The sequence below is a fragment of the Papaver somniferum genome, unplaced genomic scaffold, assembly GCF_003573695.1.
Source record: "Papaver somniferum cultivar HN1 unplaced genomic scaffold, ASM357369v1 unplaced-scaffold_117, whole genome shotgun sequence".
Lineage (NCBI taxonomy): Eukaryota > Viridiplantae > Streptophyta > Magnoliopsida > Ranunculales > Papaveraceae > Papaver > Papaver somniferum.
This window is the reverse complement of record NW_020620714.1, coordinates 9,186,234-9,204,461: the sequence shown is the minus strand read 5'-3', so window position 1 is coordinate 9,204,461 and position 18,228 is coordinate 9,186,234. Positions and strand designations below refer to the sequence as shown.

General features: G+C 35.7%; 1 pseudogene; it reads left to right on the top strand.

Annotated features, from left to right (window-relative positions):
• Positions 1–11,842: 11,842 nt before the first annotated feature.
• LOC113330224 lies at positions 11,843–16,336 on the top strand (annotated as a pseudogene).
• The last annotated feature ends 1,892 nt before the right edge of the window (positions 16,337–18,228 follow it).

Sequence of the window (18,228 nt, the reverse complement as noted above, 5' to 3'; positions counted from 1 at the left end):
TATAGATAGTTGTTGTACAATGAATAGATAAAACCTTACAGTTGATAACCATCACTAAACAAGGGACACGTAGACTCTATGTGTCTTCTCCATGTAAGTTTTCGTGGGACCCACATAAGTTATGTGGTAACCGGTGGATCAGCCACCTTGACAATCTTTATACAACACTCCCCTTGGATGATCCATCGTTCAGAAATATTGCCTCATTAAAACTTTGCCAGAAAATTCCGACTGCGATAAAAACTGGCCGAAGAAAAAAGAGTACATCACTGGAAGCTTTAAAGTGATGATGGTCGTCACGAATTTTCTCCCGTCGCCGAAACCGTGTCAGGAAAACCATTTAGGAAAAAACCTGAACTTGGAGTGAGATTGGCCACCGTCATGAAATGCTTCCTATGTCAAAGTTGCGTCAGGAAAACCATTTAGGACAAAACCTGCGCTTAGAATGAGGGTAGTCGCCGCCAAAAAATATTTTGTTTGACGAAAATGCGTCAGGAAAACCACTTGGGACAAAACCTGAACACCCGCACCAGGAAAACCACTTGGAACAAAACCTGGGTGCCCGCACTAGGAAAACCACTTGGGACAAAACCTGAGTGCCCAAAGTTCATAATAATGTTGACGTCGATGCTAATGTTGCCTCGTTAAAAACCTCGTCTGGAAAACCACGTGGGAAAAATCAGACCAGAGGAAAAGTGTACAACGGACGTCGCCTGATAATGGTGCTGAACATGCATATGCTGCCTCGTTAAAACCTTGACAAGGAAAACCCAACGGGATAAAACCTTGGTGAAGGAAAAAGAGTACAACATTTCGAACTGCGGATAACAGTGGACTCACATGCCTCATTAAAACCTTGACAAGGAAAACCCAGTGGGACAAAACATTGACTAAGGAAAAAGAGTACACGCGTTTAAGTCCATCCAATGATTCTACGAGTTTACTCCCCCTGAAGCATGACATCTTAAAGCGGTTGGTGGTGCAAGTATTATAGGGCCTTCACAAAAATGCTTTACTGTTTGCAGTTTATGGAGGATTGACTGCATGTCTTGCGCCGAGTGCACCAATGTACACCTCGCATTTAGGTCCTCCATCTGTTGCACACCAAATTGAGTTTTTTTAGCTTTAACTTCAGGCATTAGAAAGAGAGGCCTTTTGTAAACTCATAAATCTGTAGAATCGATTTCCGTCCTTAAAAGTGTAACCAGTATCAAAATTTAGATACTCTAGTCTGTGCTAACATATTCTCGAACTTCTGGCCGAGAAATATTTCAATTTCGACGAGATCTCACAGTTTAGTTTGAGCGTGCATTTTAGCGCTTTTAAGTGCTCGTTAAGAGGCCAAGAATGATACCATCAACTTATCCGGACTTTAGTCATTTTTCAACAATTCAAAACACACAAAGGATTGTTCATAAAATTCTCCTCTTCTAATTGGTGATTATGACTTGATTTCAAGTCTCACATAGTTCATAAAGTCAAGTGGCTGCCTGAGTTGGAAACTCGAATCCTTCAGGGATTCATTACATTCACTAGTCATAACAAGATGCAATATGAGTCCTTCATGGAATACCACGCTAAAGTGCATCTATATTAGGAGAATACTGTTTGTTTTACAGAATCAATTCTGGGGTTCAGCAGGAAACCCTCAATCGCACTTAAAACGGTAATACTATTCTCTTTGCGCTTAATCTCAAACACCAACCTGTAATTTTCAGGCCTCACAATTTTACGGTGTGAGTCGGATCCGAACTTTTGCGCTTTTTCGAGAGATTTCATCTTCTTCCTTAGTTTGAGGTAACATGTCATATGCCTACCAATCACAATGTCGATGTTCCTATGCAGAGGGGTACACGACCATTATTGTAAACAGTAATCGACAATCATATATGATTTAGCACATTCTCTGGTGCATGCACATTTAAGAAAATTTTACAAACTGGTACCAGCGCCACTTCAGGGGCTTTATCATATCCTCATCTTCAATAAGGAGTTTCAAACTTAGAGAATGTGGATCATATTTTGATAGTCTCCACGAGCACTATCTGTGTCTCTCTTCAAGAGCACTACATATTAGAAAAGTGATTGGAATTTCTTTTAAGAGGCATATATGAGGCAATTATTCAGGCCTCAAGCGTGTTTTAACACACAACTTTGTCACTGCGAGATGCATGATTTAACCTGCTGAGACAACGTCCTGTGTCTGCATCCTCAAGCAAGTGAAGAAAAATATTTTCCCCAGAGCTACTGCAGTTATTTGTTTTAATCATGAGTAACCTCCAATAACTCAATTACATCCAATATCTTGGTGTGAGAAAAATAAATGAGATGTTTCACGCCAATTTTTGTGGCAGCCGAACTTTCTTTGATCATGATAAGGCTTAATCAGATAACCTATTTGATTGTCGATATCTCTTACTGCAACCCTTAGGTGATGCATGTCATATCCATGGATTCAAAGGAAAGCCTTTAAATTTGTCGACATAATACGTGCCATCTTCAAACGACAGTCTTTCTCCCCCTCATTAAGGCGGGAGAACCTTTTTAGGTTATCAACATAATTCGCACCATCCTCTTGTGGTGACTTTTCTCCCCCTGATTAATGTGGAAGAACCTTGAAGGTTATCAACCTTGGTCACGCCAACTTCTGGTGGCGGGTTGTCATGCCAACTTCTGGTGGCATCTTAGTCTTCCTGATCATGGCGGAAATATTACTATCTCATTTCTGAAAACTTCTGGTTCCATAATTGCCTGATTTTCGAAGGCAAATCTGCTCATGATAGTTTTTGGGTTTTAGTTTCAGTATACAAAAAGTACCCAAAAACAGTTGCAGGCTCGACAAGAGATGAGACATTTCACGCCGTTCCTTTTTGACGGCTTACTTCCTCCCCCTAACGGCGGGAATACAGTCTCATCTTCAATAAGACATTACCAGCACATGGTTTTAAATGTCTTATGAATCGAAACCAACATATATAGCTGGGTGACGCTATGGACCAAACACGTAAATTGTAAGGTTGCTTCGCAAGACATAATTGATGGTAAATAGTTGGTCGAGCAATAAACTAAAGATGCTTAAGCAAAGAACTCAACTAGACCATGTCGAGTGCGCACATGTGCTAACTATATGCTCGATATAATACCAACTGAAGGCAAAGCAACAAAAGCCTATAAATTTACCACCAAGATAAATGGACTTAAGTGGAAAGTCCAAAAATGGATACGCAACCACAAGATTTGCACAAACAGTTCGGCAAAATCTAACATTACGTGTTAATATAACAAGAGATCATCTAGTAGATGTGTCTATCAATAAATTAAAGTGTTGAAATAATTGTCCATATTGCAGGGTGAATAAGTCCTGCAATTTTCACCTTGAATCCTTTCTGGGGATTAAAGTTGGTGTTTCAGCAACGGGTTACCATAATGTTAATGTTAATGGAATTTAATAACTAATTGTGTCTGGGACCAAACAACACAATTTATATCCTCATGTAGTAGAAGTTTCAGGTTCTGTAAAGGATGTACATGAGCATTTTTAATTGTCTACTCATCTTGGTAGAACTTTGGTGTCCATACTGATCATGCCTGAGCATGAATAATTCAAGGGTCATTAAACTTCTGGCTAATGACAACATGGAACTTGACTATTCGAATTCTCCTATGGCACACCCCATAAAAGAGAGCCTTACGTTTCTTTACGATGTGCTTCTGGCACAAAAACAAATGAAGTAATAAAATACTCCATAAAAATGCTCGTTTGTCGTTTCAAGGTGGTAACGCCAAATATTTTCAAAAACTCAACAGATTCTTCAGGAATCCGAAATATTATAAGGCGTTAATAAAGATGACTGTTGTACCACCAAAATGATACACGCTCTTCCGGAGCCGTCTATTATATTATTCGAACCAGAAATGGTATTTCATATTTCCCAAAACCTCTACAAGGTTACAGAAATGGTTCGAAAAAATTTGTGTTTGTTGTTCCGCTGTCTTTGAGACACATATCTCCATCATACATATCTTTACTGGATAGATTACTTCTGGAAATCCATATCCTTTGGTAAAGATAGACGAGAGAAAAATAGTAAAGTAATCAACAAAAACATTTGGTAACCATGGGCTACTTCGGGAACCCAAAATTTTATGGCTTATTTCTGAAATCCATGGACCACTTCTGGAGCCTAATATGGATTACCACATAAACCACAGATTACATGTTGGACTGCTTCTGGAGTCGACAACGTCTCAGGGATTACTTCGAGAATCCATTATTTACAAAACAAGGAAATAAAATAAACAAAACGTAAAACAGAGGATAAACATCCAAACAAATATGTCACTAATACAATATCAACAAATCTCCAATTTTTTCACCTTCATAGCCAATGAAATATTAATTTACAAGTGTACAAATGGATATACTCATTTATGGAAAAGTTTCCTACTTGGTCACTTCAGGGACCGCAAATAGGAACAACTAGCACTTTTATAACGGGTCACTTCTGGGACCGAACGGCTAGCGGACCGTGCCTTTTGCATCCATACTATGCTAGACGAAATTCCAGCTTCTGGTGGAATTGTTTAAAAATCTCTGGAGATTATTTAGAGCAAGAGAAATTAAATTTATGTTATCCTCTAGGGATACAACAATTTCTCGCTTCGCCGGTATTAAAAACCGTAAGTACCATAACAAAAATAATATAGCGAAAAATTATTAAAGTTTACGGAGTCGCGATTCTCACCATCCCGCACTTACCCAAAAACATTCGTACAAGTTTGCAATACTTGTAGAACAACTTGCCTCCATTAATAGTGTTACTACGCTGATCAATAGAAGCAACAGAGTCAGTACTACTATCCACATATATAATCAAAAACACAAATTCAACTCAAAACACAAATATAAATTGTGAAGTTGATTATATGGCTTTGTGGGCATCATCCCGACAGCTCGGCATAAACACCGTCGAACACTGATTTATCAATTGGAGGCATCAAGCTATTCGTGCGGATAACGTGTTAGAAATCCTTTGTGTCATACCAAGTACCGAACCCGTGACCATTAATTGGATGCAAGTCAGCATACTGATGCCACTGCATGGATTGACTAATAACACATTTACGCGTTATTTCAACACGTTCAATCGGGAAACTATCTAAGTGGGATACCATCCGTATGAGTATGCAAAAGAGAGAAATGAAGGTGCTACTCTATTCCCTGCATCTTTTCTTACGGTTACAAGAGATAGTCTACATATGAGAGCCCTGTAGTGGGTATATATAGTTGTTGTACAATGAATAGATAAAACCTTACAGTTGATAACCATCACTAAACAAGGGACACGTAGACTCTATGTGTCTTCTCCATGTAAGTTTTCGTGGGACCCACATAAGTTATGTGGTAACCGGTGGATCAGCCACCTTGACAATCTTTATACAACATTACAGGTATTTTTGTTATTACATTCTTATTGGTATCCGGATACTTTATACTTTATACAATCCTAACTTTATACAGTGGTTTCTATCATTATCCGTGATGGTTCAAGTTAGGTCATCGTTGTATGGTCTTAATCCTTTTGTAACAGTCTTAGTTGCAGCCTTTTTGCTTCACGTTTTTTATTGAAATTGTAATGGGTTAATTAATTTTTCACCAGTGGTCTTTTGTTATTGAATTCTTAGTGTGTACATAACTGTACACATGGTGAGTCTTAATGTGTACATGATTGTATACGTCTAGATTCTTAATGCACATAGTTGTACACCTATTGAACGCTAATGTGCACATGCATGTTGATTTTTTTTTTGTTTTCTTTTTAAGGCGGAACTCGAAGAAAATTAAAAAGTTGTTGACATGTGCCCTTTCGAGATAGCATATGATTTTAGGTTTGTCTCAGTTCTAGATCTGTCCTTCCATATAGTCGGTACTGATACGGGAATATCCAGCTGACGAACCCCTCCATCCCTAGGGAATGAGCGGGCCATGGAGGGATAGAGGAAGGAACTTTTACATGGGGACATGTCGGGATGGAGAAAGGAACTTTTACATAGGGACGCTGAGATGATTGTGAGGGTGACCAGTGATAGCAGCGTAACCGAAAATTTAGAAATGCTAAGACAGCAAAATGAATTATAAAACTTTCCAGTGATTTTTTTTTTTTGAAAGAAATGATCTTTAGGTAATAGAATTTTGGAAGTCACCATTGTACACCTGCTATTGTTAACGTGTACATAAATGTACACCTGTTGATTTTAATGTGTATATAGTTGAACCAAATGCTGAATTTTTGAAACTTATAGGTTGGAAAGATATTAATCGATCTCTTTCTTTATTTTAATGAACACTTGTTGATTTTAATATGTATATAGTTGCCAATCGCTGAAGATGCAAACTCTATGATCGTCTTTAATATGGCAAAGGCATGGTAGCGGAGCTGCGGTAGCAAATACAATGGATGTTGTTGCCACTAATATAATGCATGGAAAAAGAACCGAGATATATATGTCATGTTTTTCATCTTACTATATTTGTTTGGAGCTATACAATTGTTCTTCATGTAAATTACCTAGTTGTTAGCGAAACTGTAGCATTCTTGTTTGACTAGGCCATGCAAGTCAAAGAACGACATATGTTTTTGCATTTTAAGTGTGGTTGGGAACAAATAATAAGTGCATGAGGTTGACATCAATGAAAAAGCCACTTTTTGTTATTATGAATATTGGATTTAACTAGCTCTCAATGAAGTTTTCATGATTGTGGTGTATGTGAACTTTTCATTTTTACAATTATGTTTCCATGTAGTCGCAAATTTCGGTTAAATCATATTATCGTTCATTTAGAACCTCGGACGGCAGATGAGATTTTATATAGGTCACTAATTGTGGATTTGTTAAATTTGTCCTTCTGGCTATGGATATTGTCTTTGTTAGTTGTTATAGAGTATAGGCTCCCACGAAACTAGGGTGTAAAAACTAGTGCACATGTGACTAACTAAGGTGTACATAATTGTACACATGTTGCTTCTTAATGTGTAAATAATTGTACACCTGTTCTATGTGTTTCTCCCTGTCTATATGTGATTGTTCTGTTTTACACGTACTAAGTTTTTTGTCCGATTGTAGTTGTATTACATGATATACAAAAATGAGGATATTATATCCTTACTGTGAATGTGAATTACATGATATTCAAAAATGAGGATATTATATCCCTGAGGCCCACATCTTCGTGATTATAGTCGGAACTACCATGTCTTGTTAGAGTAGCTTAGAGTTAAGCTTCTTCAAAATTTTAGGAGACACCACAAATTCTTTCACGAGGTAAATTTCTCTATGCACCCTTTTAATCTCCATATGCTTCTGTACTAGTATTTTATTAGTTTCGTAAAGTCTTTCTTGCAATGCGCCTTGTTATATCTGGTACTGATTTAACTGCATTTTCTCCATGCACTCTCTAGCGTCCAATGTTTTTATTCATATCGTTTTAGACAATATTTTTTGTCTTGTCACAAAAATATTGATGTAGAACATATAGGTTCCTCTAGGTTATTTTTGTTCCTTGAAAATGGGCACAACTGTTGCTTACAGATTTTCTGCTTAATTTACTATGATAATATGTTGATATGTATCTAACATTTTTTTTTCTGAATATATTAATGGGATTATGGCACTGCATTGCTAGATCAAGAACTCGCAACGTCACTAAACGACCATCAGTCTATTTCATCTGGTGGAATATCATTGGAAGACAACGATGCATTTTTGTAGATGTGTACATGTTTGTACGTCCGAAGAAAAACTGATCAAAAAAAGTGTGCAACAAGCCACCACCACCCCAAAGCCATACAAAACCTTTCCTGGGTTAAAGACAAAACATGAAAAACCACCATAGACTCACTAGACAAAAATTCACAAACCACAGAAAAGAAAAAACAAGAAACCTCAAGGAGGTTGAGAGATTACTTTCTTCCAGCCGACGGCGAGTTGCTCCAACGAGATGCCACTAAAACCATCTTTATTATGTAGCAAATAAGATACAGTTAGCTTTATAGAACCCTTAATGGTTGTCTCGCTTTTACTAGTATCATGGAAATCTCTGTTGTTTCTTTCATCCCACAAACACCACAAAATTGTTTCAAGGAGAACTTTAAGCATCATATTTTTCCTTGGTGAATCATCTCTCGTCTGCCATGATCTAATTAGATTAATAAGGTCCGGAGGAGTCACCTACACAATAGATAACTCTATAAGGAAGAAACACCAAATATACCAAGCCACTTTACAGTGAATGAGGAGATAGTTAGTCGTTTCTCCTGCAGTGGGAAGGAAATGCTATATAGTCAGAATTTTACAGTTCGGACTAAAAAAATTGGTAAGCTGGGTTTTCATTTGATGAGTTTAATCAGTTAACCATCTGGACTGGACTGTATGGCAGATGAAGATTCATTTGATGAGTTTAATCAGTTAACCGACTGTATCAGTTAATTGGTAATATTTGTATGTCCTTTTAAAAGTATGACCTTTTAATATAGCCATTCCGACTTAACATACACGACGAAGGATTCCTTAACCATTATCTATCCTTGTGAGAACTCTAGCAACTACGCTTATGCAAACCTAGCTTTTTTACTACAATATGATAATGAATAGAGATCACAAAAGAAACCAAGTAGTATCCGGATTCCATCAAGAACTAGCTAGAATCATACAAGGGAAAGGAAGTTATTATGATTACTATCTTATGTTTGGTTTTCATCTAAATTGCAGAAACTGCATCTCAAAACAGAATACAATTTTTATTCACTAATATTAACATCTTACACTCAAATTCTATGTATAAGTCTAAGTTTGTCAAAGAAATCTACAAAATTCACTGAAATATTCTTAAAAGGTAAGTATTAGATCAAAGGAAAGCCATAATAACTTGACTCAAGATTGAATCATATCTATATAATTCAACTGACACAGAAGTCTACTTGGTGGAGGCATATACACCCCTAATTTTAATATACAGAGTAGCAATGAATTCAAGTCACAAAGAGCTTACATCTGACTAGCAAAGGAAATAATTAATGAACCTTAGCTTCTCTTTAGTTTTCATTTATATTGCAGAAACTGGTCGGGATTCTCATGAGAGATACTACTTCAATATACAACCAATTGATTCACTACAAAAAAAATGGTGACATCCTACAACCAAATAAAATAATGTGTGTGATTCGGTTTAATTATCAAATAAACCCACATATTTGACTGAGCTTCTTAATCATAATCAACAAACACAAAAACCATAAACATAAATCTACAATTCCATATAGATTTGAAAGATAGAGATGTTCATAATCATCATCATAGATTGCATTCAAAATCAATAGTATGGAGTCTCCAATTGGTAAGATTATTAAACCCTAAAATGTTGAAAACTTTCGATTCAAAGAAAAATGAATTAATGAAATACCTTAGATTAAGATAACCCAGATGATCAAAGTCAAAATCATATTTTCAAGTATATTTAGAAACAAAAATTACCACATAAAATTTGCTTTTTTTTTGTAGACTTTAGGTCGTCACTACAGTTTACCAACAATGGACATGCTCAGAAGAAGGGAATGGAAGTACCTCAAGCTTGTCTTTTCTGCACTCAAAATGTGACTTTCAATTACATGTTCTTCTATTGTGGCTTTTGCAGGTAAAATCTGGTCCCATTTTAAAGAAAAATTACAGTGGAGATTTACAATACTTGATGACATTTTCAGTATGCTTCTTTCCTCAAACATTCACTTGCCTTCAAAGAAACAATCTCTAATCTGGAGTATGATTTCTAGGGCAATTCTTTGGGATATATGGAATGAAATAAACACTAGATATTTTCAGAGTAAAGCTCATACTGAAGTGACAGTGTAACAAAAGATTAAGTACATCCTCTTTACTTGGTGTTTAATGTTCAAGGATTTTGAAGACCCTAGTTTGAATGATGTTATAGCTAGCAGGCCAAAAGTGTAATTCGCTTTCCTTTAAACAAAGAAGTAGTTTGTTGCTTCTTTACGCCCTTTCTCTTTTCTCAGGATTTCTGTCCCTGTATCTTTGAGGGTGGTATAAAACCTTTGTGCCCTCTCCTTTTTGATCATTAAATTTTTCTTTACCAACCATAAAAAAAAAGATAACCCATATTTTCATTTCTAATTATGAATCATTATCAATTAATACTTCTATGAGAGATCTATTAAACTTAAAACTTTGTTGAAATTGATGATTCACAGAAGAATTGATTGATTCATTGTTGTTGATGAAGTTCCCTTAACTGAATCTCGAAGTTTCTGAACCTAAAATCGATGGAATAGAAATGGATAGAGAGTAATGACAAATAATAGGAGATATGTCTCAGGATGTTAGTTGTTCCCGATATTTTCGTTTTTTCTCTTCCAATTTTCAGAAATATTAAATGAAAAACTAATTTCATTGATTTGGATTTTGTTTTCTAATTTCTGGTAATTAAATAATGTGAAGAAAATATTGAAGAAAAAAAGGAAAATCCTTAGATGTTGGGGCTACCTTGAGCGTGAGAAGCTGATAGTAGTAATAGATGCGCTAATAGTAGTAATGAAAGGTAACAAGGTAACTTTGAAATTTTAAGTTGAAGATGGGAGGTAATTGCTCGCAGCCCTCCCAAAACTCAGAAACAGATATCAATTATTGTAATGATCATCCAACGTCACAAAGTTACCAGCGTCAGTACGACGTTACTAAAAAAGCAACCGTTACGAATTTCCTGATTTCATGTAGAGCATGCATCAAGGATTTATAGAGGTTACTAATTCATACATGATTGTCAGCCAAACAAAAAAAGTTGAGAAGACCGATATCACTGTAGTACAGTGATAAATTCATTGAATGATGATATCAGTGACCCGAGTTCCAGCACCAAATTTTTGATAGATTATAATATCCATTATTCATCAATGTTATTTGAAAATTTACATTCAGTGACCTCAATTTAAAACTCGCGCATGAAATCCTTTATCAATAAAAAAAAAAAAAATGGAAATCCTATTACCAGCGTTCACCGGTGTTACTTATAAGTCTGCATTCTCGAGTGGGAAACTTGCCCATAGCATACCCTCGCACTTACATTAGACTAAAAACACAACCAACATCTATTTGTCATGTTGCTATCACCTTGGCGAGCACAAAATGACAAGCCATGACCAACTAGCTAAGATGCTATCCAATAGATACTTCCACTACTACTAGTAAATGCTTTGCGCACGCGTATTTAAACAATATTATCAAAATGAGATTTTCACGTAGTTGAATATTACAGTATATTATATTTTTCGTTTTCCTTGACTTTTGATAAATTATGTGATACACATTATCCAGGAAACTATTAAAAAACAAACATTTTTAACAGAAAAAAATATTCAAAGGATATTTCTAACTTTGTTTAATAACCAGTCCAACTATTATCTGGTGTCTTCACGGAGGCATAGTTTGAAAGAAAATAGTTTAATAACTATTCCTATTATCTGCCGGAGGCATTGCCAACAAAAATGGAATTTGGCAATAGATTATTGTGTGGTCCCAAACTGATTGGCTGTCAATTTGATTTCTCGAGATCAAGTGGATATCTAGGGAGGGAGTCGCACACTTGGACTTGCGGAGATCAAGTGGAATAGTGGATATATCCATTAACTTGAGCAGCAATCAAGTTGATGAGCAACTAGAGTCGCACCATCAACATAATTGATATAATGGAAAAGGAAACTGATATATTAAGGATTTCAATGGTAAATATGTATCGCTATATATATATATGGTGTCTTCACGGCATTCTCAGCAATACAATTACAATTTACATCCTGTTAAGATTTGGCGGGATGTTGTTGAACTCTCCTTTATCAAAACAATTAAATAGTAAATATTATTGAAGAGAGAGTGTGAGACAGAGAAGTTAAGAACGAAAAAATGGCATTTCCTGTAAAAACTTAAAATGATTGAAGAAACCAAAACCACATTTTTGGATTTTCCTTCCCATTTTTTCATCTTCATAATGGATTCTATTTCTTAATTAACATCATTAAAGTCTCTCTCTGGATCTCTGTTTATATAAAGGTAGTACACATCTTACTTTACCTTTACACTCTTTTTCTCTACTAACATCTTCTTCTTCTCTAGTGGTATATCTTGATTATCATTAGTGTGTGGGGGTGTATTTAATTAGTTGGATGTAATGTGATGTGATTTCTTATACTATTTATTCTAATAATAGGGGATTAAGGAGCGAAACCTCTGTTTTCATAGGGTATGATATCTCTTGTTTGCAGTATTTAGGATTCTTATTTCAAATTATTGCGAATTTATGTGTTAAATTGGTTACATCACAAATTTGCTTACCAAATCTTCATCATTGTAGTTGTTTGTGTGAAATTGGGTTTTGTAGGTTTGTCATAATGGGAGAGACGTGGAGGAATTTGATTGGAGGGTTATTCTTGGTGTTGATGCTCCCTGGATGTGTTTCTGGTGATATTGGGGTCAATATATGGCCAATGCCTAAATCAGTGAAACATGGAGGAGTAACACTTCAGTTGAGTAAAGATTTTGGACTCAAAACATCAGGGTCTAATTTCACTGATATTTGGGGATATTGAAAGATGGTTTTCGAGATTATGCGATTTAGTTGAAGCGGCTCATGCGATTGATGCTAGTAAGAACAATGTTGGTCTTCTTAAGGGATTGCACATTGTTATTTTGTCACCGGATGATACGGTATGTTACCATGCAATGAACCTTGTAATTGTTAGTACTTTTAGCGTTGGTGAGGGTTTGCTGATGCAGATTCTAGTTTATTGGTACCGTTGCTGTTGGTTAGAAATTAGATTATTGTGTAAAATAGAATTGCTTTGATTTGATGAATGGGAATGGCATTGTTTTTTTTTCGTTTTTTTGTTTTCTTTTTTGTGGAATACTTACACAAACTGTAATGTGCTTGCAGTTGCAATATGGGATTGACGAGTCGTATGATTTGTTCAAGCTAACTTCACTACGGTTATTGTTTCTATTATAAAATCCTTTGAGGAAATAATCCCACTAATGACTTATGCAGTACAAACCGAAGTTTCTAGTCTATTTGGAAAAGCCTTGTAAACAGTACATCAAAAGAGTAGTTAACTGTTGCTACTTTGTACATCCTCTCTTTCACGTAATATCTAAGGGAGCCAGGGCATGGGAAACAAAGTGTTCCGGTGGTGTACCTATTATTTATCTTTTTTATTTAGCTAATTAACATCATTAATTCTGCAATGATATAGGCACAAACCGTATACGGGGCTCTTCATGGATTGCAAGTTACTTTCTCATCTTTATGGGTCTATGATATTAAATTTTGTCAGTATATTTTACAGACACGAGGTGGAAGTGTCGTTTATTTGTTTGGCGTTAAATTTCGCAGACTTTTAGCCAATTGTGTCAGTTCAATTTTGGAACCAAAACAATTGAAGTTCATCATACCCCATGGAGCATTGCTGATGAGCAAAGGTTCTCTTTTCGAGGGCTCCTAATTGGTGAGTGGTTTACAATTTTCTGGGCAGCTGATACCAAGTTTTCTTTGTATTATTGTTCAATGCTATATTCGTAGAATCTTCATGTACATATTATTTGTAGATAGATCATTTTGATATAATTATTCGATGCTTATGTTCTTATGACGTGAACTGCTGCAGATACATCTCGACATTATTTGCCTCTACCTTCAATAAAGAAAGTTATTGATGCTATGGCGTACACAAAATTGGTACTGCTTATCTATGTTTATCTTTGTTTCTGGATTTGATGTTATTGCTATGTTAGTATTCAGTCATAAAGCAATTTCTTGGTTACACAGAATGTCCTACACTGGCATATTGTAGATACACAATCATTCCCCTTGGAGATACCATCATATCCAAAACTGTGGAATGGTGCTTATAGCGATGCAGAGCGCTATACAATGGCTGATGCCGCAGTAATAGTGGAGTACGTTGTTTTGTTAGTTTGTTTAGTAAATTTTACCGCAGTACTTCCATCCTTGAGTGTCCACTCTCTAAGATGGGTAGTGGTGATCTTTTTTAGTTATGCTCGGAGACGCGGGATTAACATATTGGCTGAGATTGATATACCAGGGCATGCTCTCTCATGGTATTCTAAGTTGTCTTTCATCTTCGTAAAAATATATGTACTAGATCATTTTTACCTGGTAAAAAAAGAGTACTTATTCATGGTAAATGCTTTTTATGTTTAGGGGAGTAGGCTATCCTCAGCTTTGGCCATCTCCAAGTTGCCAGCAGCCACTTGAAGTGAGTAATGAGTTTACGTTCAAAGTAATAGATAAAATTCTTTAAGGTAAGCTTGTTATTTTATTCTGGAATTTGATCCATCTGATGCTGTTTTGGAAAAATTAAACTGATTCCATTCTGGTCCTCCTATGTGACATTTCAGATTTCAGCAAGGTTTTCAATTTCAAATTTGTTCATTTCGGAGGTGATGAAGTTAACGGAAGTACGTTTGTTTAGCAAGAATAGTACATATGTTCCCTTCATTTCAGATCATGACAATTTGTGTCATGTTATAGATTTTGATTAAATCAAGAATCCAACATTCATATACATGTTACATGTTCGTGGTTGACGAAAGATCTTCTGAACTCGTTTACGAATGTACGTCTTTTATGATTGCAGGTTGATGGGAGACTACGCCTCATATAAAAGATTGGTGACAATCCCAAAAACCTCACCCGTCACTCTTGATCTTGATTATTATTGCTTCAATTGGACGCTTGGACAGAGGACACAGTTTTGGTTTACTATCTGTGCAGAGAAACTTTAAGAGAGCTAATTGAATGTTCTTATCATGGCAGGTTAAATGAGCATCAGATGAATGCATCCGAAGCTTATCAATATTTTGTCTTACGAGCACAGAAGATAGCATTATCCCATGGATATGAAATTGTTAACTGGTAAAGTATTCGATACTTAAAAAACATTCGGATGTTTGAATTTATCTTTAATTCTTGGGTTATTTTCTGTAGTTCATCACCTTAGAATTTATCGTTTGCAGGGAAGAAACGTTCAGGTACTTCGGCAGCAAATTGAGCCCTAAAACAGTGGTGCACAACTGGTAAGCCCCTCAACTAGACGTCCTATATTGCAGGATGAATAATCTTAGTTACCCTTATCCCTTGGCATTTTCATACTGCACATATACCTTCATTCTATTCTCTAACATATATTTTTGACAGGCTGGACAGGGTAGGAGGTGGTCTTGTTCAGCAAGCGGTTGCTGAAGGGCTCAGGTGCATTGTTAGTAACCAGGAAAACTGGTATCTGGACCACCTGGATGCCACATGGACGCAGTTTTATATGAACGAACCATTAACAAAATCACGAACCCAGAGCACCAAAAATTAGTCCTTGGAGGTGAAGTGTGCATGTGGGGAGAGACCATCGATTCGTCAGATATCGAGCAGACCATATGGCCACGGGCTGCAGCAGCTGCAGGTAGCTTTCTTGTCTTTAACTTCTCAAAGTTGAACAAACGGAAAATGGGTCATTTGTCCAAATATTTTTAAAACATGGTTCAAATGGACGAGTAAAAATTATTATGGTGAAATGGACACCAAAAAAAATAGCAAGGATGAAACTGAATTCATCCTGGATGCATCCTGATGTAAATTGAAAATAAGAAAAAGTATTTAAAAATGGGTAGGATGAAACTGTTTACATCCTGATTATTTTTACATTTTTGTCCATTTAAACAGTATTAAAATGTAAATGTGCTTTTCACCCAGGAATTGTTGATTTTGGTCTTTTTAACCTTTTGTGTTGAACATATGCGTGCAAAGTTTTAGTATTTTGGGTGTTCAAGTAAATTAACGTTGCTGACATAATACTTTTCCTTCTTTCTCTGTGACCAAGAGCGGACGTGGACACCCTTTGATAAGCTAGCAAGAGATCCTCGGAAAGTTGCAGGAAGAGTCTCTCGATTGAGATGTTTGCTGAATCAAAGAGGTGTTGCTGCTGCACCATTGGCTGGGCTTGGTCGAGATCCCCCTACAGGGCCAGGCTCTTGTTTTAAGCAGTAGTTATACAACTACGGCAAATTGCAATACAGAAGAAATAAGATCATTTTCTTCGAAGAGTTAATTACAAGTGTAAGTTTGTTTCTGTTTGGACATAACTATATTATAAATAATCCCCCCTCTGTAATGATGATCCATGAAACCTGTCCTTGATAGGCATTTACGTTGGAATCTTCCACTTGTTGGAGGAATTGGCAGTGGTTTATTTACTGTTGTACGAAATATTTGGTGGTTCTTTGGCATGATGCGATTCAGAGATATCAAACGAATTGTGATTAATGTTTAATTTGGACGCTGTCTAACTTGCCGCTTATATAGACAAGCATAAACAGGTGCTGTACAAATATAAAGAGTTTGATTTCTAGGGGGACTCGAACAACGTGGTGAGGGTTCTGGAGTCCTTAAAAGGAATTATATACATGGATACGAGGATTTTGAGAGGAACTAAAACACTAACAAAGTAGTCTAATGGTTTAGATTATCAAAAACAAAAAAGCTAACGGCCTCCGGCCTTCACGATCAAAAACAAATTGTGTAAATACCAAACTCTTTATGGAATCCTATTACGACGCATACTCAAATTTTTTTGAGGCATATAAGATATGACAAAATAGAGTCACTATGCGGTAAAATCAATAACCCTTTCCCTTGTCCATCATATCTTTATCATGACAATAATGCCCCTACTTCATTAATGTTCATGATAATAATTAGAATTTAATATTAATGATAGTAGTTAATGTCAATAATTATATAGTCTTAGTTTCAAAGATATTTTTTTTGAGAGAGAAAATTAGGTTAGGATTTGTTAAAGAAGAAGAATATGAAATTAGGATTCTGAGATTTGCTGAACCAATCGATAATTAAGATTTGTTAATACATAGGTAGACTTCTAAACGAGGTTTATTGTGCTCTTTATAAGTTGAATTTGTCAAAAAATTGAATTTTTACAACCTAGATCTATTGACCAGATGAATAGTCAAAAAATTAAATCTTTACAACCAAGATCTACTGACCAGATGAATGGTTTGGCTGATAACTTGTCACCCGAATTTATGTTTTTTGAAAATAAACTTAGGTTCGGCTGACAAGTTATCATCTGAACTTCACTATGTAACTGATGAATTTAGGTTCGACTGACAAGTTATCAGCCGAACTTCACTCTATAACTGACGAATTTAGGTTTGGCCGATTCGTATAAAAAATTGAACTAAGTGTATTTTTTAACAAAGTGGAGTTCGGCTATCATTATCAGCCGAACTGTTCTTATGAAACATAAAAAAAAAACGAAGAACAAAGATCTGGGTCCCAAATATGCGGATCTGAAACTAAATGTCTTTGTGTAATGCTTCACATGACTCATTTATACTTGTGGTTTTAATCAATGATCAAAGATTTATGAATCAACAATTAATCACCAATGAAAAATAAAATCAAAACGGTATGATTAATGATTAAACTAGGTTAGGAATGAAAATAATTTTTTATTTTGAAAATGATATTGGATTTTGGTTAGTTTAGGTTTATCTTTTAAATTTAGCCGAAGGATATTCAAATAATTTAAAATAATCAAGGGTAACTTAATAATCTACCCACTGCTAGGACATCCCTTATAAACCCACCCTAAATAGGAAAATGATTTTGTATGCCTCAAAACATTTAAGTATGCCGCAGAACAGGTTTCTTTCTATGTGACAGAGAGAGCACAAAATAGGCCTCGGCTCAATTTACTTCATGATGCTTCAACCGGCTCAAATTTGACTCTTAAAAAGATGAATTTGTTTCTTAACTCAAAAGTGATAGGACGGGACATCCTTTTTATGTAAAAGATATTCCAGTAAGAGCATCTCTAATGCTAGGGGTGAAGGTCTTAAAAAGACTTGACACTTAGAATTTAAGACTTTTTTAACCAAAAATTAATCTTCAATGCTAGGGTTAAGGTTAATGAAAAATCATGACAAGGATGTCATATCATAAGAAAAGGTAAAGGAGAAAGTCATATCTTCATCTTCTCCATGACCCTGGCTCTATTGACATATCATCAATTTTATATTCCAAAATTGATTTTTCTTAATTAGAAAATATTGCTATTAGGTGATAATTTCAAAGATATT